Source organism: Nycticebus coucang, chromosome 3 (assembly GCF_027406575.1).
Source record: "Nycticebus coucang isolate mNycCou1 chromosome 3, mNycCou1.pri, whole genome shotgun sequence".
NCBI classification, from domain to species: domain Eukaryota; kingdom Metazoa; phylum Chordata; class Mammalia; order Primates; family Lorisidae; genus Nycticebus; species Nycticebus coucang.
This window is the reverse complement of record NC_069782.1, coordinates 87,291,125-87,312,502: the sequence shown is the minus strand read 5'-3', so window position 1 is coordinate 87,312,502 and position 21,378 is coordinate 87,291,125. Positions and strand designations below refer to the sequence as shown.

General features: G+C 49.2%; 1 protein-coding gene across 3 annotated transcripts in view; it reads left to right on the top strand.

Moving 5' to 3' along the window:
• The first annotated feature begins 11,099 nt into the window (after positions 1-11,099).
• TSPAN14 (tetraspanin 14) overlaps positions 11,100-21,378 on the top strand; it is a 68,128-nt gene continuing 57,849 nt past the window's right edge. The window contains exon 1 of one of the 3 annotated variants that reach the window (XM_053586195.1): positions 11,100-11,245. The gene's annotated coding sequence lies outside the window, so the exon portion shown is untranslated. Of the gene's footprint in view, positions 11,246-11,900; positions 12,160-17,436; positions 17,460-21,378 lie in introns of those variants that run through there. The other 2 variants (XM_053586196.1, XM_053586198.1) reach the window with 2 other exon arrangements.

Genomic DNA, 21,378 nt, shown 5'->3' with positions numbered 1-21,378 from the left:
CCTAGGCAGTCTAACTCCTGGGCGCTTGCTCTTAACCTGCAGAATCTGTGTCCTCCCTCTGATGTCTTATTTAGCCATATTTGGGGATTTCTTCGTTAGCAAAACCATCTTCACTCATTTGGAGTGTTTACAGTATGATCAGCTCACAGATAGTCAGGGCTGAAAGGGTCTGGGGAGGTCACCTACAGAACATCCTTCCTCTTCCCCACCTTCATCTTATGGATGGGACAGCCAAGACCAGAGAGACGAGGGGGCTCCTTGTCATCACCATCTGCTATACAGTTTTAGACCCCATTATTAAAGTGTGCTCCATGGCATCTTCTCCTCACACTTGGCTCCTATTGCAAACATCAATCCTAACTGTCTTACAGTGGACACCATCTAAGGATAACTGCCTCATGGCTGAGGCTGTAGACACAAAGAAGAGAAAGAGATTCTTAGAGATCTGAGGATTGTTTAAAATAGACTGTTAAGGAACAAACAGGGCAAGCATTAGATCACAGGCTGAGAAATAAAATTTATTTCTGTTGTCCTTTCCCCAAGACTCCCTGACCTCTTTTTCAAGAAAGGCAAGACCTTGGGCAGCGCCTGTGGCTCAAAGGAGTAGGGCACTGGCCCCATATACCGGAGATGGCGGGTTCAAACCCAGCCCTGGCCAAAAATTGAAAAAAAAAAAGAAGAAGAAGTTTAAAAAGAAAGGCAAGACCAATTGAAAGCTAAGCTTGGAATGGAAGAGTAACCAAAGATGTCAGCACCTGGCTCATTGTCCTCGCATGCACCTCAAGTCCTGCCATACATTGATGAAGTGATCCATCACCCCCTCTGACCTCTTGGCCTGACCTCCTTTCTCTAGTACCCTTCATTCCACGTGGATCACCCACTCCCATGGATACACACTGTCATACCTGCCTTCATTCGCTAAGGTCCCTCCAGACCAGCCTCATCTTCTCCTTCTTCCCTGTCTACCAGCGCCTGCAGCTGTCACTTCTATCCTTTACCAGCCAGGACTCATACAACACCTCAGTTGCTTTTTACTATTATTATTATTTTTTTTTTCTTTTTTTGCAGTTTTTGGCCGGGGCTGGGTTTGAACCCACCACCTCCGGCATATGGGGCCGGCGCCCTCCCCCTTTGAGCCACAGGCACCGTCCCAGTTGCTTTTTATTTTTGAGACAGTTTCACTTTATTGCCCTCGGTAGAGTACTGTGGCGTCATAGCTTACAGCAACCTCAAACTCTTGGGCTCAAGTGATCCTTCTTGCCTCCGCCTCCTAAGTAGGTGGGACTACAGGTGCCCGCGACAACACCTGGCTATTTTTAAAGGCCGGGGTCTCACTCTTGCTCAGGCTGGTCTGAAACCTGTGAGCTCAAGCAATCCACCTGCCTCAGGCTCCCACAGTGCTAGGATTACAGGTGTGAGCCACAGCGCCTGGCTCACCTCAGTTGTTTTTCCCCAATCTTCTTGAGTCCTTTGCACTATTGTTTTTCTATCATGCCCTCCTGGCAAGCCCCAAACTTTCATCAATCCAACCATCTGAACTTTTTTGCACTTGTACCTACTTCAGCTGCTGGGTACTGAAGAGGCTGCGTAAGCAAAATGGGTGCGATTCCAACTCTAGGTCTCCATTCTTAGCTGGGCTCACACCCTTTCCCAAACCTTTCCACTTGACCCTCCTCAGAGGTGTCTCTCATTTTCTTTTTTTTTTTTTTTTTTTTGGTTGCAGTTTGGCCGGGGCCGGGTTTGAACCCGCCACCCTCGGTATATGGGGCCGGCGCCTTACAGACTGAGCCACAGGCGCCGCCCTGTGTCTCTCATTTTCTGCTAAGTTTCTCTTGGATTCCATCAACTCTCACTTTCAGCAGGTGGCCATTCCTCCTACTTCCAGAGAAAGCAGAAGCCTTCACTTAGAAACCCACAAACACCCAGACTCTCATCCAGCTTTTCCTCCTTCCTCCTGTTTCCAGAAGTTGTCCTCCTCTTTCTTGCTCTGAACCCCAGTCCTTCCCACCTTCTGCAGCAAGCATCTTCTCTTTCCCTTCAGCTTCTTCAAAATCCCCTCTTTTCATGCCTCTTCATCATTTTAAACAAAAAAATCTCTCTCTCCCCTCCCCCCACTTTTTTTAAGAGACTGGGTCTCAGGCCGGGCATGGTGGCTCATGCCTGTAATCCTAATCCTACCACTCTGGGAGGCCAAGGTGGGTGGATAGCTTGAGTTCACAGGTTTGGGACCAGCCTGAGCCAGAGCGAGACCTTGTCTCTAAAAAATAGCTAGGCGTAGGCTTGGTGCCCATAGCTCAGTGGTTAGGGCGCCGGCTACATGCACCGGGGCCGGTGGGTTCAAACCTGGCTGGAGCCTGCTAACCAAACAAACAAACAAACAAACAAAATAACCAGGCGTTATGGCAGCGCCTGTAGTCCCAGCTACGTGGGATGCTGAGGCAAGAGAATTGCCTAAGCCCAAGAGCTGGAGGTTGCTGTGAGCTGTGATGCCACAGCACTCTACTGAGGGCAACAAAGTAAGCCTCTGTTTAAAAAAAAAAAGAGAGAGAGACTGGGTCTCACTTTTTTCCCCATGCTGGAGTGCAGTGGTGTGATCATAGCTCACTGTAGCTTTGAACTCCTGGATGCTAGCAATCCTGTCTCAGCCTCTTAAGTATCTGGGACTTACAGGCATCATATCACCACACCTAGCTAATCTTTTAAAATTTTATTAGAGGCTTGGCGCTAGCCACATACACCAAGGGTGGCGGGTTTGAACCCAGCCAGGGACAGCTAAACAACAATGACAACTGCAACAAAAAAAAGTGGCTGGGCATTGTGGTGGGTACCTGTAGTCCTAGCTACTTCAGAGGCTGAGGCAAAAGAATCGCTTGAGCCCAGGAGTTTAAGGTTGCTGTGAGCTGCGATGCCATGGCATGCTACCGAGGGTGATATGGTGAGATTTTGTCTCGAAAAAAAAAAAAAATTTTATTAGAGATGGGATCACACTATGTTGCCCAGGCTGTTCTCTCTTCTTTCTTAAAAAAAGAAAAACAAAACGCCTGTTGTAATACAGGCATGAGGATAAACCCTGTATCCTCATCAACTTCCAGCTAACAATTGTTCTCTCATCTTGCTTTTGCTCTTCAGCCCACTGGCTTTGACCCAACTACTCCATATACTCTCCATATATGGGGCCAGCGTCCTACTCACTAAGCCATAGGCACCACCCAGGGGACCTAATTTTATTAAACTACATTTCCCAGGCTCCTTTGGGGCTAGAATTTGTCATATGACCGCACTCAGCTAATGAGGCATGAGCAGTAGTTTAAGGGTATTTCTGGGAAAGCTTCACTTTCCTAGCATAGGGGCTGCTTCCTTATCCTTTTTACTCTTTCTTTTTCCCATCTGGAATGCAGGTGTGAATCTGGAGTTGGGGCAGCCATTGTATGACCACAAGACTCTGAGAATGAAAGCTGCCCAATAAGGAGAGCTGGAACAGACCGACAGAGTGGACCTGGGACCTGAGTGATATTGGGAGCTGCTGATCAGCCTTGTTCTGCTCACCTTTATTTATTTATTTATTTTTGAGACAGTGTCACTTTGTCACTCTCAGTAGAGTATGGTGGCATCATAGCTCACAGCAACTTGAAACTCTTGGGCTCCAGTGATCCTCTTGCCTCAGCCTCCCACGTAGCTGGGACTACAGGGGCCTGCCACAACATCCAGCTATTTTTAGAAATGGGGTCTTGCTCTTGCTCAGGCTGGTCTCAAACCTGTGAGCTCAGTCAATTCACCTGCCTCAGCCTCCCAGAGTGCTATGATTATAGGTGTGGGCCACTGCATCTGGCCCTCTGCTTAGCTTTAGACTTTTCATTATGTCAGAGTTTTTCTTCTTTTCTTTTCTTTTTTTTTTTTTTGAGACAGAGCCTCAAGCTGTCACCCTGGGTAGAGTGGTGTGGCATCACAGCTCACAGCAAATTCAAACTCCTGGGCTCAAGCTATTCTCCTGCCTCCGCCTCCCAAGTAGCTAGGACTACAGGCACCCACCACAACACCCAACTATTTTTTTTGTTGCAGCCGTCATTGTTGTTTGGCAGGCCTGGGCTGGATTCGAACCGCCAGCTCAGGTGTATGTGGCTGGTGCCTTAGCCACTTGAGCCACAGGCGCCGAGCCTATGTCAGTTTTTCAACAACTAAACAGCAACAAAACCCATTGTAGTTAAGGCAAAGTAGTTGCATCGCTGCTACAGGAGCTGAATACAACCTCTAATTCAGGGGTCCTCCAACTTTGGGGGCCAGTTCACTGTCCCTCAGACTGTTTGAGGTCCAGACTATAGTTAAAAAGAAAAAACTATGAACAAATTCCTATGCACACTGCACATATCTTATTTTGAAGTAAAAAAAACAAAACGGGAACAAATACAATCACACTGCCGCATCTGGCCAGCGGGCCATAGTTTGAGGACCCCTGCGGATACAACTTCTAGACTGATAACTCCTGCTTAGATGTCTCTCCCAAATTCCACACAAATTGGACTTCTTCCCTCTGCCCCAGGGCACTTCAAATGGTAAGAGATGCAAGTCATCATTACCCCTCACTAAACATTCACACACAGGGTCTCTTACGTTCTGTGTCTCAGTGAATAGTACCACTGCCCATGCAGTCAGAATAAAATGTCTTTTCTTTCTTCCCTACAATTACTCACACCTCAATTCTGCCTCCTAAATGTATCTTAAATCTAAGGCTGGGCATGGTGGTTTCACGCCTGTAATCCTAGCACCCTGGGAGGCAGAGGAGGGAGGACTGCCTGAGCTCAGGAGTCTGAGACCAGCCTGAGTAAGAGTGAGACCCTCTCTCTACTAAAAACAGAAAAATTAGGCAGGTGCTGTGGTGAGCACCTGAAGTCCGAGCTACTCAGGAAGCTGAGGTAAGAGGATTGGTTGAACCCAGGAGGTTGAGGTTGCTGTGAGCTAGGCTGAAACCAGGGTACTTGTAGGCTTGGCAACAGAGTATGACTCTCTTTCAAAAACAGAAAAAAATCTATCTTCAATCCATCCACCTCTTTCCATTTCCTCATTATCTCTTTCCTAACCATTCTTCTTTACTCCAATCTTGTGCCCTCTAACTCTACCGACTGCAGCCTTAGGGATTTTCCCAAAGCACAAATCTAACAGTGTTGGTGTTCTGCCTAAAATCTTCCAGTAGTATACAAGGACTACCTGGTATACAAGACTATGCCAGGGATTATAACGTCTGTTCTGTACACACCACCCTTTACTCTGCGTAGGCCTTTCCTGACCACAGGGATGGGCAGGTGACCCAGGCCTGGTCTAGTTATGGTATCCATCTCCCTCACACAGTGGTGAGTCCAGGAGTAAGCATGTGACTGGAGCTAGACTAATCAGAATTCATTCTTGGAATTTATTCATTCTGATCCATTGCGTAAAGTTCCTCATAGTCACATCCCTGATCTGGAAAACTCTTGACATCTCTGACAGAGGAAGGGGTTCCTGGTCTGTGAAGCTGCCAGAATCAACCCCCATTTTCCAAAGTCTCTCTGGTTTCAAGTTCTTCGGATTTGGGGAGTGGCCTGAGTATCTTTCCAGTGATTTCTCCCCACCCTTGGCCTAAGTGAGTTTTAGTAGAGTTCTTTTTTTTTTTTTTTTTTGTAGAGACAGAGTGTCACATTATGCCCTTCGGGTAGAGTGCCATGGCATCACACAGCTCACAGCAACTTCCAACTCCTGGGCTTAAGCGATTCTCTTGCCTCAGCCTCCCGAGTAGCTGGGTAGACAGGAGCCCGCCACCATGCCCAGCTATTTTTTGGTTGCAGTTCAGCCGGGGCCGGGTTTGAACCCGCCACCCTCGGTATGTGGGGCTGGCGCCTTACCGAGTGAGCCACAGGCGCCGCCCCATAGTAGAGTTCTCTTTTTTTTTTTTAAACCTCTTATTGTTTTGGCTGGTCAAGTGAAGCACTGGGAGTAGAGAAGGAACAAAGGAATCTGTAACTCATTGGGAACAATTAGTTGTAAATACCACTGCATTGAGACTGGCAGAGTTCTCTCATTTTCAACCAAAATGTCCTGACTATTGTGAGGAGCCTTGAAAGTCTGGTCCTAATAAGACATCTTTCTTAGATAACAAACTTCTTTATATATTACCCAATGTTTTTCAAAGTTTTACAGACTTTATCTCCTTTGATTTGTACTGTAAGCTTGTAAAGTAGGTTTTACTATCACCTTAACTTTACAAGTAATAACACCGTATAGGGCTCAGAGATATAAAGTGCTTTGCTCAAGGTCAAGATGCTGAGAATTAGTAGAGTTCAGACACCAAATCCCTCTTCTGTTCAAGCTCTCTCCTATCTGCCCCTGGGATGTCCACGTGCAGAGGTGCTGCAGAAGGGAGCCCAGGTTGAGCAAGAGCAGCACAGGCATGGGGACAGGGCTGTGCAGAAAGTCAGAGGAAGACAAAGCCCAAGCTCTTTCACTTCAAATTTTATTTATAGCAGCTTTAGGTCCAGGAAAAAGAGAAGCAACTCTCAGCCGCTGCTTCTCCTCCTTCCTGTACTGTTTTTTGTTCCCACATTCCGAACTTTAGGCTTGTAGCCTACACTATAATTCAGCTACATTCTTGGCAATTATGGTTCTGGGGGCCAGCCTGGAAAGTAAATCACTGGTTACAATATAGCCCTTTTATGACTTGGGGCAGTCTATATCCCAGTTCTTTTTATTCTGTAATAAAGGGAAATATTAATAAAATGGACCTGTTCTGCATTGAATATCCCTGATGCTCTCTGAAGCTAATCCATGTTGCTATAAGAATGGGTCAAGTATGGCAGCTGGGAATGGCAGGCCAGTGTCAGAGGTGTTTGTCAAGTGAGGCTTGCTGGAAGGGTAGGGTAGAAGGCTATGTTGGCTTTATGAGCATTCCCCTCACCTTCACACGTTGCAGCCAGCTGGTCTAGATGTCTCCCAGAGGCTGCTCAGGCAGCAGGATCTCGACCACCAAGCCTATGGTTCACATGGCTGGCTTCGCCCTTTTCTTTCTCCTTGTTCTACACTTACCACTTTCTTCCCATACAAGGTTAAGCAGAAATCACCAGGTATGAATGATCATCTTCCCAACTCCTTCCTTCACTAAAATCATCTTTCTGCCTCCACATCCCTCAACCAGAGGTGACCTCTCCATTAGGGCCCCTGTCCTATCTCTTCTCATCCGTTCCGCAGAATCATCACCCCCACATTGTCTGCTGGATCATGCCTAGCACTGTACAAACCTGCATTTGTAACTCCCACATACATGTATTTTTTTCTCTTTTTTAAAATATGGAGTACAGGTACACAGGATAACTCCCATATTTTAACAAACCTCTCTATATTCTAATAAAGTTAAACTTACATATGGCTATAACCATCAGAAAACAGAGGATTAAACAAAACAGACATTTCTTTCTCTCTCTTTTTTTGAGACGGTCTCACCCTGTTGCCTTCGGTAAAACGCGGTGGCGTCACAGCTTGTCGCAGCAACCTCCAATTCCTAGGCTTAGGCGATTCTCTTGCCTCAGCCTCCTGAGCAGCTAGGAAGGACTACGGGCGCCCGCTGCAACGCCTGGCTATTTTTTGTTGCATTTTGGCCAAGGCCAGGTTTGAACACGCCACCCTTTGTATATGGGGTGGGCCCTACCCACTGAGCCATAGGTACCACCCAACATTTCTTTCTCTTATATACAGTCAAGAGGTAGATAGTCCAGAGCAGGAGTGATGGCTCTCCAAGCATTAGAAACACACCTTTATTCTAACTGATTCCACTAACGCCCTTGACACACGGCTTCCACCTAAGATCCAGTATGCCTCTTTGACTCTAGCTACATATTCTGCAGAGCAGGAAAGAGTAAAGACCGAAGAAAGCACATTACTTCCTTTTAAAGACAGTTTAGAATTTGTACCTGAACACCTCCACTTACTTCCTATGGAGTGGAATGAAGTCACATGACCATATAGTCATTCTAAGAGGAGGCTGGAAAAAATTTGCCTTTATTCTGGGAAGCCATGTGGCCAGCAGAATTGGAAATGCCATCAAGAAGGGAAAAGGGAGAATGGCCATTTTGCAATCTCTACCAAAGTGTCCTATGCTTCTACATCCCACTCTAGATCCCTCCCAGTTCTCTGTTCCCTGTTACACAGGCTGTGCGAACATAATCTGGCTTACACCATGCTAATAACAGTGGGCTTATGTTCACCAATGACCTTCATGTTGCCAGAGCCAATGGGCCTTTCTCTGTCCTCATCTTGCTGTCTCTAAGCAGCATCTAACAACAGTTGACAACTCCTTTCTGGAAACTACTTTTTCAGTCTCTGAGATAAAGCACTCTCCAGATTCTCTGCCTGCCCTCCCAGCTTCTTTCAGTCCTCTTGCCTGCTCTGCCTCCTTTCCTGATTCCCCTGGGTCCCTCCTAAATTATCTCTGCATCTGTATTGACTTTTTCATCCCTAGTCCTTCTCAGATCCCATGGATTTTATTATCTCTAAACTGATGCCTCCCAACCTGCTCCCCCCTTTCAGCTCAGGCCTCTCTTCTAGAGCTCCTAGTTAGATCTCCTTGGATCTATAATAGGCTTCTCAAACTCAACATAGCTAGAACAGAGATCTTGATGTTTCCTCCTGAGATGTGATCCCTTTCTATCCAACAAATGAGGCACTGTCCACCCATTCATTCCAGCCAGAAACTTAAGAGTTGTCTTTGGTTTCTCCCTTTCCTCCCCTCATGTCCATTCTATCCATGTGCCTTGTTAAGTCTATGTCAAAATCAAAATAGCATCTCTCAACTACTTATTTTAGCATGGCTACGCTTTTTTTTTTTTTTTTCGTCAAGACAATCTCACTTTTGTTGCCCTCGGTAGAGTGCCATGGCATCACAGGTCACAGCAACCTCACACTCTTGGGCTCAAGCCATCCTCTTGCCTCAGTCTCACGAGTAGCTGGGGCTACAGGTGCCTGCCACAATGCCCGGCTATATTTAGAGATGGGGCCTTGCTCTTGCTCAGGCTGGTCTTGAACTCCTCTGCCTTGGCCTCCCAGAGTGTTAGGATTATAGGCAGGCAGCCAGGCCCATGACTACCACCATCATCTTTGTCTGGACTGTGGCAACAGCCTAATTGGTTCCCTGCTTTTATTTTTGTCTGACACCTACACACAATGTGCTCTTCACACAACAGTAAATCAGTAAATGTTAAGCTTGTGCATAAAACCCTTCAATGGCTCAACTAAAAGCCTCTATTCCTCAACATAGCCCACAGGCCCTGCACACTTGAGCCCTGCCCCACCTTCCACTTTATCCTGGGCCTCTTTCCTGGGCTTGATACTTCAGTTACCCTGATTTTCTTTTCTTTCTTTCTTTTTTTGCAGTTTTGGTTGGGGCCAGGCTTGAACCTACCACCCCTGGTATATGGGGCTGGCGCCCTACTCTTTGAGCCACAGGGCCAGCCTACCCTGATTTTCTTTCAGCTCCTTGACACGTCCAGAGCTTATCCTTTTCAAGGTCTTGGCACTTACTGCTCTCAGCATGGAACGTCTCTGTCTAACTTTTCCCCAAGCTTAACTCCTTGTTTTTTTGACTTCAGTTTCAACATTACCTTCTCAAAGGCCCTTTTCCTGACTGCTCCATCTAAAGTAGCTCTTCTTCTCTATTCTAGCTCCTTCTATTTCAGCCTCTACTTCAACAAGCCATTATTTGTGTCTTCTCCACTAAAAATAAGTTTCATGGGACCAGGCATGGTGGCTCAAGTCTATAATTCCGGGAGGCAGATGTGGGAAGATCACTTGAGGTTAGTAGTTCAAGATCACCTGAACAAAGCAAGACCCCGTCTTTACAAAAAATAGAAAAATTAGGTGGGCATGGTGGTGTGTCCCTATAGTCCGAGCCATTTGGGAGGCTGAGGAAGGAGAAATGTTTCACCCCAGTTTGAGGCTGTTGTGTTGTAGGCCAAGGCCAGGTGTCAAGAGGGAGACTCTGTCCCAAAAAAAGGAAAAAAAAAAAGCTTCATGAGAGCAAGAGTCTTCAGATGCCTTGTTCATTGCTCCATCCTCAGCATGCAAACGGGCCTGGGACAGATCAGGTGCTCAATCAAGCACCCGCTGTCTGCTGAAGGATGACTGAAGGTTCTCAGGGAGGTCTCTGAGGTGTCACAGACAGGCTGCATGCCCCTTAGTAAAACAAATCAGAACAAAAGCAAAACTGTGAATGGACTGAACAGTCTCCTGAGAATTCCACCTTACACTGGACTTAAACAGTTGGTTGCTTGCACTGGAGTGTGGTGCAACCAATCTCAGCCCAGTTTTAGTAGATCCCTGTTTGTTATTGCCCAGCAGAGCAGACCATCTGGCCTTCAGCCACCTGAACGAGTTTAAGGCATAGTAGTGTGCCTGGGCATCATTCCACAGGTAGGCAGGCTGAGGCTAGGGAGGTCAGCCTTTTTATCACGGGAAAGGGGCCAGCACTGCAACCTTCCCCCTACCCCCAAATCGTCCCATCCCCTTAACATAAAGGTGAGGAAAAAATCTCCACAGGCGATCCAAAGAAAGATCGGTATTTTTAGCATCAAGGCTAGAAGGTGCGGCGTGTCCTTTCTGCTCGGTTTGCAAGGAAATAAAAATCTTCATTTACTCTCCCTTCTCTGGAAGACTACCCCCACCCCAGCTCCAAGGCCCGGTAGGAATGCCTCCTGTCTTCAACACAGCCATTTTCCTCATCCTTCGCCCACCTCTCCCGGTCACCCGGTGTATCCCTCGAGATGTGGCCTCCCACAGCTTGCACTTCTCCCAGGCATCTCCTAGGAGCGCTGGCAAAGACCACAAGTGCCCTGCCCAGGTTCAGGCTGGGCCTGCCGCACACCCACTGCAAGGGCGCGGAGTGGTCGGCTTCTGGCCTTCGGCACCGCCCAAAACGGGACAAAGGGGCGGTCCAGGGATTCTGTGCCGCGCGAGTCAGGAGGAGGGGCGGGTGGGGGAGGGGTGAGCCGGCGACGGCAGGGGCGGGGCCGGGGCGGGACCGGGGCGTGCCCAAGCGCGCGGGGCCTCAGCGGGAGGCGTAGGGAAGTAGCGCCCCTTCCTCTGCAGCCGGCAGGCGCCGCGCCCCCGGCCCCGCCCCTCCGCGCCCCGCCCCCGCTCGGACGGCCTGAGTCGCGCCCTCCCGCCCGGCGCTGCCGAACTTGCTCTAACTTCCTCGGCCGAGCCGGGCAGCGCCGTCACCGCCGCGCCTTGGGTGAGTAGAGCGCACAGCCCACACTGGAGCGTTGGGCCCTGCCCCGCTCTTTGTCTGAGATCGACTCCCCCCAACCCCGAGCGTCCTCTGGGGACAGAGACTGCTCCCCTGGTCCCGCCTCAGCCCTTCAGACTCACTGCCCGCCTTCCTCGGGGCAGCTCTGCGGGCGGTGCAGGCTTTGTCTGCGGGGGTTGCCGGTGAGAGGTGGGAGGCCTTGGCCAGGACCCCGCCAAGCCGAACTCGGGCGCCGGGCTTAGTGAGAGCCGCGGCGGGCCACCGGACTGGCGCTCCTGGTGCTGTAGCCCTGTCCTGGTCCCCGCGTGCCGGGGCGAGTGCGCGCCGGGGCCGGGCGGGGGTGAGCGCGCCCAGGAGGGAGTTGCTGGGCTGCGGCCGCCGCGTGGGGCTCTGCCTCTTGTCGCCAGCAAGGAGCTCGGGATGGGCGCTCCTTTCGGCTCGGTCTTGACCCCTAGCTCCCCCGGAGTTCAGGTCCGGGGTGGGGGCGGACGTAGGCCAGGGAGGGCCGCCCCTCCCCCCGCCCCGCTGTGGGTGTGCTTCCAGTCGCCCAGCCCTCGGTGCTTGCCCCTGTGCCTCGCGCTGGTTTGAGGCGGCCGGAGTTTAAGTAGGTAGTGACCCAGCTTCTCCGCGTTGGTTGTGTAAGGTTGTACTTGAGAGCAAAGCCCTGACCCCTGACCTAGCTGTACCTTTGGTAGAGTTAGTGGGGCTACGGAGTTAGCTTGTTCCGGGCCGCTGCTTCTGGTCTGAGGGGTCGAGGTGCGGGCGGGTAGGAAGTGTGTGTGTGTGTGTGTAGGGACTTCGACCTCAGGACCAGTGGGACACGTGTCTCAGGCGAAGTGTCCATACTTTGGAAGTATCGTCAGCCACGGTCCTGGCCTGGCACTGGCCGCTGAGCTACGGTGAGTGTGGCGGTGTACACGCTCAATGGCTGTCCTGGGCGCTGGCATCTGGGAGGTCAAGTCCTATTGGATAATAGTGCAGGGCATTGTTTTGGAGCCCCTGCAGGTGTGCTCTTCGCTGACATCTGCTCTTTAGGGGCTTTTCCTCTATTTGGAGATGGAGGTTGCTAAGGGGGACTGGGTTAGCTGCCTGCCAAATCCTCAAAAGTAGCCTTCCACTCGCCCCTTCCGTGCTTGCTGAATGCTTGGGCCACCCAAACCTATTTTTGAAATAAAATCTGGGGATTAGGCCCTCCGAACACCCTTATGTCCTCTCCACATTCAGCAAGCCCATGGTTATTGGAGACAACCCCCAGGTATCCTGGACTCTGGGACCCTCAGAATGAAGCCTTGACTCCGCCACTATAGTCCCATATGCCCTTCTAGTCCCTCAGCTGTCCCTAAGCTTTGTGTCCCATTAGGAGGATCCTAATGTTTAAGTGACAGGCCTGGAAACCCAGGTCACCAGATGGATTTTCCCCTTCCCACTCTGTGTTGCATTCCAACGTCAACTGGAGACTTTTGTTTTTTAGACAGTCTCACTTTGTCACCCTGGGTAGAGTGCAATGGTATCATAGCTCACAGCAACCTCAAACTCTTGGGCTCAAGCAATCTTCCTGCCTTGGCTTCCCCCAGTAGTTGCGACTGCAGGAGTGTGCCACTACGCCCAGCTAGTTTTTTCTTTCTTTTATTTTTTTTAAGAGACAGAGTCTCACTTTGTTGCCCTTTGGTAGAGTGCTGTGGTGTCACACCTCAGCAACCTCCAGCTCTTGGACTTAGGCGATTCTCTTGCCTCAACCTCCCGAGTCACTGGGACTACAGGCGCCTGCCACAACGCCTGGCTATTTTTTGTTGTGGTTTGGCTGGGGCCAGGTTTGAACCCGCCACCTGTGGTATATGGGGCTGGCACTCTACTCACTGAGCCGCAGGCGCCACTCTAGTTTTTCCATTTTTAGTAGAGACAAGGTCTCCCTCCTGCTGTGGCTGGTCTCAAAACACCTGATCTCAACTCTGGCTGGTCTCAAACAGCTGATCTCAAGCAGTTCACTCACCTTGGACTCCCAGTAGTGCTAGGATTATAGGCCTGAGGCACCACCTGTGCCGGTGGAGACTTTTTTTTTTTTTTTTGTAGAGACAGAGTCTCACTTTATTGCCCTCAGTAGAGTGCTGTGGCATCACACAGCTCACAGCAACCTCCAACTCCTGGGCTTAGGTGATTCTCTTGCCTCAGCCTCCCGAGTAGCTGGGACTACGAGGCGCCTGCCACAATGCCTGGCTATTTTTTTGTTGCAGTTTGGCCAGGGCTGGGTATATGGGGCTAATGCCCTACCCACTGAACCACAGGCGCTGCCCTGTAGACTTTCTTTATGTTTTCAGCCCCCACATCTCTGAACTTCACTACTTGGACCACCTAAAAGCAGTGATTCTCAACCTTTCTAATGCCACGGCCCTTTAATACAGTTCCGCGACCCACAGGTTGAGAACCGCTGACCTAAAGTAATCTTCAATTTATTTAACAAAAATGATTGAGAGTCTGTCAGGTGCCAGGCACTGTTGTAGGCTATTCCAAGGCTCACCACTCCCTGACTAGGGTAAGCTCTTGTGGTTTTAGAACTCAGGTTGGACATGGAGTAGTGTTTATTTATTTATTTTTATTTTATTTATTTTTTTGAGACAGAGCCTCAAGCTGTCACCTTGGGTAGAGTGCGTGGCATCACAGCTCACAGCAATCTCCAACTCCTGGAGTCAAGCGAGTCTCCTGCCTCCGCCTCCCAAGTAGCTGGGACTACAGGTGCCTGCCACAATGCCCGGCTATTTTTTGGTTGCAGCTGTCATTGTTGTTTGGCGGGCTCGGCTGGATTCGAACCCGCTAGCTCAGGTGTACGTGGCTGGCGCCTTAGCCGCTTGAGCCACAGGCGCCGAGCCTTATTTTTTTTTATTTTTTGAGACAGAGTCTCAAGCTGTCACCCTGGGTAGTGGCATGGCATCACAGCTCACAGGAACCTCCAACTCTTGGGCTTAAGCGATTCTCTTGCCTCAGCCTGCCAAGTAGCTGGAACTACAGGCACCTGCCACAATGCCTGCGTATTTTTGTTGTTGTTGCAGTTATCGTTGTTGTTTTAGCTGGCCTGGGCCAGGTTCAAGGCCGCCAGCCTTGGTGTATGTGGCTGGCGCCCTACTCACTGAGCTACCCGTGCCTCCTGGAATGGTGTTTATTGACCTGAGTTTGATCTCAGCATAGAATCATTCAAGCAGACAGGAGACAAGGCCACTGGAGCTTTTGAAGGTTTATAACTGCCTCTGGGAACAAAGAATGGTTGGCTGCCCTTGGACGTTTCCCCCTTTACCAGCTGGGCACCTATCCTAGTCTCTATCGTCAGGTGAGGGCACCTCTTTCTCATGTGGAATGTGGGGAGATGAATCTTATGCCTCTGGGGAAAAGTAATGGCCTTGTCCCACAGGTTGTGGTAGTAATGAAGTGACTTCCCCATGGAGGGCAGGGAGAGGGATTACTGTGGGTTCTGGAACCATTTCCTGAGGCCTCACTCTAGGCCAGCAGTTCTCAACCTGTGGGTAGCCACCCTTTTGTAACAATGAAAATACAGCTCGGCATTAGGAAGGTTGAGAACCACTGCTCTAGGCCATCATATGCTCAGGGATTTGACCTGTTAACTTGTTTAACTTAAGCTGAAGTAGAATTCATTTTGGCAGTGCGTACAAAGTGCTCTTGTGCCAATCTTGGGAAGCCTTTGCTTGTTTAAAATCTAGAGAAGGTTATGGATAAGCTTACAGCAACTATGAGGAAGGTTTCATAGTGATAGTAATGCTGAGTTTTTTCAGACTATTTGTTGAGACTTACGATCCTGAAAGTCTTACTTATATTAACTTGTTTAATCCTTGAAAAAATTCAGTGTGATAGACGATACTAAAAGCTCCATTTTACAGATGAGGAAATTGTGGTTCAGGTAGGTCACAGAGTAACTTGCTTGAGGTCTCAATATGAGCTGGGTTTTCTCATTTCTAATTTAGACAATGCCTTCCTTTTCAGAGGTGATTAGTATTGATTAGCATACCAAACAAAACTGGTTCACATTGGAACTAGTGAGTCCTTTCAGTATAGGTGAACTTATATCCCTATTTCTGAAACCATCTCATCTGTCTGGCACAGTCTGGGCATATAGTAGGTGCCCCTCAAGTTTTGTCTTTCTTCCTAAAGCCAGGGAATGGGAAGACTGTTATTGGCCTGCATAGAAGATTGGGTTTGCTGTGATAACAACAAACTCCGAATCACATAGGCTTAAAGCAACAAAAGTTTATTTCTCATTCACACTGTTATGTAATTGGAGCATCCCTGGCCACTTGGAAAGAGGGACAGAGAGCATGATGAATCTTTTTTTTTAATTATTATTATTATTATTTTTTTATTGTTGGGGATTCATTGAGGGTACAATAAGCCAGGTTACACTGATTGCATTTGTTAGGCAAAGTCCCTCTTGCAATCCTGTAGAGCATGATGAATCTTGTCTTGGCTCTTGCAGCTTCTACCTGGATAGTGGCCTTTCATTGAGTGAAGGATGTCACATGGCCATATTTACCAACAGCTGGAGAGGGGAAGAGGCTCATAAACATTTGGTGAAGCACTAAGCCTAATATCTGCCTACCACAGTGCCTTCCTCTGTGACTTCTTCCCAAGTTCTGGGTCCTAGTGTTGTTATATGTTTCTGTGTCTCTAGAAACACTGATTATGATTAGTCAAAAGAAGCATTATTTAGGTTAAAGATGCATTGAGGTACCACATTTGAAGGATAGTGGTGTGGTCAACCCTTGCATGTTAGGGTAGCAAGAGGTGGTCTGCAAAGACAGTTTGCTCCTGCCTCCTGGGCAAGTTACCGAGTTCCTTGGGTGGTCTTTTGCTCATTTATATATTTCCATTCATTCATCTGTGGGCCTGAGGACCAGTGAGATCCTGGATAGAGTTTCTTATTCAGCACATGTTCAGGTCCCTGCCTGGTGCTAGGGGCTGTCAACAGGGGTGATGTCTGCTTCCTGTCGCTGGGTCCTGGTGGCCTTTGGAGAGGGCCAGTGATGCCCACAGGGAGGGAAACAGGTTCCGGCTCCCCCTCACTCCCTGGCTTGTCAGCCCTTGGACAGTTTGTATATCCTATCCCCTACCTGGAGGTGGCTAGTAGGGGCAGCCCTCTTTCCTAGAAGCAGGAGCAGGTAGAGGTACCCCTGGCAGAACTTGTCCTTCTCCTTTCCTTTGTGGGACTCTGGGGAAAGGAGAGGCAAGATTACTGAAGTGTGGATTCCCAGTGGGAACAGGATAGAGCGTGTGGCTGGGATGGTTTTCTGGTTTGTAGAAAGGTGTAGAAATCCTCTGTTAATTGCATTTCCCCCTTCAGGTCTCCTTAAAATGTAAAGAGCTGTGAGTCTTGCTTTTGTGCTTTGCTACTTGATAGGTCTCTGGTGACTTCCAGCAGGACCAGTAGACACTGGTGGAGGTGATGAGACCTCAGGTTCTTCTGCCTCCCTGTTCTTAGACATATTTCCTCCTTTCTTGATCCATTTCGTTTTCAGGCCTTTTTCATCTGTGGGCCTGAGGACCAGTGAGAGATCCTGGATAGAGTTTCTTATTCAGCACATGTTCAGGTCCCAGCCTGGTGCTAGAGGCTGTCACCAGGGGTGATGCCTGCTTCCTATTGCTGGGTCCTGGTGGCCTTTGGAGAGGGCCAGTGATGCCCACAGGGAGGGCTGTTTTCCCACCTGTGGAATGGAGGGAGCGATGATGGTGCTCTCCAACAGTGGTCCCACACTAGGCTGGTTCCAGGGAGCTGCAAAGAACAGTGTTTTGAGACTCTTTGGTATAGGTGAATGCCAGTGTTTTTTGGTTTGCTTATTTTCTGTTACAGCCGTCTCTCCTCTGAATCAGGTAGGGTCTTTGTAAAGTCTCCATATCCATTTTCTCCCTTAGCTGCATGTGTTTTTGTTTCAGACCAACACTCTAGTTGGCAATAGCTGCTATTTGGCAACTCAGCAAAGTGCTCAACAGCAGCTGATTCTGGGAACCCCACTTCCTCCACTCTTGGGCTTGGTGGGGTTGGGTGGGGCTGTGGTTTTCTCTTAGGAGGCAGCAGACTTGGTAACAAGAGCTTAAGTGGGCCTGTGCTGAGTGGAGTTGCAACTCTTCACCTGTTGAGCTCTGTTCTGCCTCCCTAGCTCTGCAGCCCGGGAGAAGGCTAGAGCCTGTGTCTTTCCATCAGGTAGATATCTGGAGGGATTGACTGGTGGCTGGATCCTTCCTCTTTGGGCCCTGTTGGCCTGTGCTGGGTGGCTGAAGGCCTGGCAGTTGTCTCTGAAGTGGTGTCTGGGATCCTGCCTTCTCAGACTGTGTGTTCCCTTACATTTGGGAGAGCTGAGATTGGGCTGTCCAGCATGGGTAAGGCTTGGGGAGGGGCTGGGATGACGGGCTGGTTAGCCTCCTCTCTGGGATTTTCCTGACTGTGTGTGCCAGCTGTTGGGGCCTCTGCTTATGTGCTCTGCAAGGCCCAGATAGCATTACTGAAAATCAGAGACTGCAGAAATCATAGCACTAACAGCAGCTGGGAGGAAATAAGTGTCTCCTGAATCTCCCCATGGGGCAAGGGCAACAACACACAGTCCTGAGGCAGGGTCTTGTGCTTAAGCTTCAGAAGCTCACTGGGCCACCTTAGGAAACTTGTGCTTATTGAAAATGGAAATAAGGAAAACAGCCACTTTAGCTTTAGATTTGGGCCTCCCAGGGAGGGATTACTGGGGAGCAGTTCAGGCCATCACCTGGAGTATGTCTATCCCTAATCCGGGGCACCCAATTCAGCTGGGGGGTGGGGGAAGGCTGCTTTTATGCTTCCCAGCTGCAGTCACCAGCTGCTTTACAGAGAAGCCTTGATTGCCCGCGGAGTTACCATTGCCATGAAGAGACCCTGCCTCTTCCGCAGATGATCTCCTGAAGTCTGGCTTGCCTACACTTTAGCTGTTTTGTTTCAGCCTTTTGCCCCTGGGCTAGGCAGACAGGGTCTGTTCCTAGGGACTGGTGGGGGAGGTTTACATGTACTCGGTGAGGGGTGGGATTGAAAAAATTGTTCTGACACTTGTCAAAATGGTAAGGTAAGGCAGACTTTATTCAAGGCTATTGCAGTAGGTGTAGGGACTACTGCAATGATTTTTTTTTTTTTTTTTTTTTTTTTTTTTTGAGACAGAGTCTCACTTTGTTGCTCACAGCAACCTCAAACTTCGGGGCTTAAATGATTCTCTTGCCTCAGCCTCCCAAGTAGCTGGGACTACAGGCACCCGCCACAAACGCCTGGCTATTTTTAGAGCCGAGGTCTGGCTCTGCTCAGGTTGGTCTTGAACTCATGAGCTCAGCCTCCCAGAGTGCTAGGAGTGAGCCACTGTGCCCAACCTGCAATGGGGTTTTATAGATAGTGGGCTCAATTCCAAATACAACAAAGAAAAATGGGAACTTAGCAGAGTGCAAGGAGCCTGGAAGATTAATTTCTAAGGCGAGGGGGGTAGGGAAATCTTTTACCAAAGGACCTAACTGGATTTTTCCTAAAGGCAGGCCAGGGTGATCCTGCCTGGGTGATGGAGTGGAGGATTCTGTCTAAACTGGCTTAGGATTGTTAAAATTGGGCTCTGTGCTCATGGAGACAAAAGTCCAAGGTCTGGGCTAGGCGAACAGAGGGCACAGAAGACTTGACTAAAATTTGGTCAAAGACAGAATCTTTGTCAGTATCCCGTGGCTGGCAGTGAGTGCCCTGCATTTCGTCTCGCCCATGGTTCTTGCACTGGCATAAGCTTATGACCACTCAAATCTATCCCACAAAAACCCTGTCTCACCTTGTGAGTGTCACTTTCTTGTTTCTAGAAAGCTTGATCCATTTCGTTTCAGTGTCTGCTGGCTTCTTGACCTTGGGTCCCTGGACTTCCCCTCTGCACCCAGGATACAGCATGCACTTGGGGTCTTGTTTCACTGCATCCCACCCAACCTTGCCCCTTACAAACAGCTTTCCTACGGGTCTCCCATTGCCACAGCTATTGGCTGTCAGACCACAGCCACTTTACTCTGGATGATTATTTTTTGGCTTCTGAAACCAAGCTCCTCCTGCTATACCCTGTGTTTCTTGCTCTCCCTGTCCTGGGCAAACCAGTTAGACAACTTTGTAGCTCTTCACACTCTGTCCCTCCCCCACCAGCAGAGGGACTGACTGTCTCATTGTTTGAGCTAGGCAAAGGGAGGTACTGTGGCTGATCTCCTCAGGTGCTGGGGCCAGCCTTGTTCCTCCTTCTCTGGTGAGTGAGGCTCCTCCTTGTTTTCTTTCTGCCCCTCCTCTCTACTTGGTCAAAACTTGCCTCTTCTTAGAGGGCTTCCCCCAGTAGGCTCCCCTGCGTGGATGACTTTGTCTGATCTGCCTCTTTTTCCTGCCTTCTTTTCTTGTTTCCATTGCCTACTTTCCAGGAGGCTGGCCTCCTGCTGTCTTGAGGAAAACTTGTCAGTTGGGATGGGTGGGGGTGAGCCTTCCCCACTTTCCTAGGCTCTGTGGTTGGCTTCTGCCCTGCAGGGGACAGACCCTGCTCTCTTTAGATATCCTGCCCACCACAGTCATTATTGCTTACTGTTCTAGCTGCTTCCTGAGTAATGGTGTAAACAGGAGTAGGTGTTGAGGGAGCATGCAAAAAAAAAAAAAAAAAGAAGAGTTGGTGGTAATGGTGGGGAATTCATTCCCAAAGGCGCGGGGCTGCTGAGAAGAATAGAGCATGAGCAGAAAGGAGGGGGTGGCTTGTGCCCAGCTGCTGGCTGGGGTGGGCAGGTTCTGTCAGGGCCCCTCTGTGGGACAGCTGATGAGGTGTGATGAGGATCAGTGCCCACGGTGGGTGGGGGCGGGGGAGGTGTTGGGGTTGGAGAGGGGCCAGTCTTGGTCTGATGAGCATTGTGAGATTCTAGGTAAGATCTGCTTGAGGGTTTGTGCTGGGCCCACTGAATGGGCAAAACTTTTTCCCAGCAACTGAGACATGAGGGCTTTAAAGGACAGTGTGATTCTACTTGTTGTGAGATCTCATTTGTGCTTTTTTATTTTTTTGAGACACAGCTCACAGCAACCTCAAACCCTGGGTTCCAGCCATCCTCTTGCCTCAGCCTCCCCAGTAGTTGGGACTACAGATGCCCACCACAACACCTGGCTATTTTTTCTATTTTTAGTAGAGATGGGGTCTTGCTCTTGTTCAGGCTGTCCATTTGTGTTACTTGTTGAACATTTAGCAGTCATCAGAAAGTATCTTACACTGTAGACTAGGGGAACCAAACATACCCCTTCCCTGTCTTTCTTTTTCTCTGTGGCCTGGGCAGTCTGTGAACTTAAGGTCATTAGGAGATGTCTGTGTCTGGTTTGGCCTGCGGTGGGGGCAGTATAGATAGAGGTCTGTTCATGAACCACTCCCTGCCATGCAGTTCTCTCTCCCAAATGGTCTGGCCGGTCCTGGTTTTAACGGGCATTGTGTCATTCTCCTCAGCTGCAAGGGAGACTGGGATGGTTTTTTGTATTGTTCCTTAGGGAGAAAATCACTTGTAGGAAAGACATCAGTGCTTTTGAGTGCAGAGTATTTATTGACACGTCAGTCAGAGGCTTTTAAACAACATATATGTATCCTTTTAGTGAGGAATAAATCTACCAATGCATCTCAAAACTCCATTCTGCAGCTTCCATTTCCTGGAAGGTACATGGAGTTTAGTGGTTAGAGATGGGGGGTTTTGAGCTAGGATTTTGGAGAGACTGTTTTTAGCCTGTCCTTGGATTTGGGCCAGGCTTAGAAATCTGTCGAAATAGCTTTCTTTAGCTGCTAAAATTGGGATGGATTCATGACTGAGTGGGGAGGGTACAGAGCAGGGTCCCTGCTTGAGGACCTGGAGTGCCTGAGTTTCAGCCTCCCTCCCATTTCCCCATTGCCTGAATGTGGGGTCCCGCACTCTTATCACTGAGTGGGCTTGACAACAGATGGTCCTTGGAGCGAAATAACTTAAGGCTTAAGTTTTCTTTTCTGCCTTTGTTAGAATCTGCTCCTGCTCTTCTCAGGAATACTTTCCATTTTAGGACTTGGGGTGGAGTTGTGTTTCTTCACCCCCTTCCCTATTCAGCTCCCTAGTGT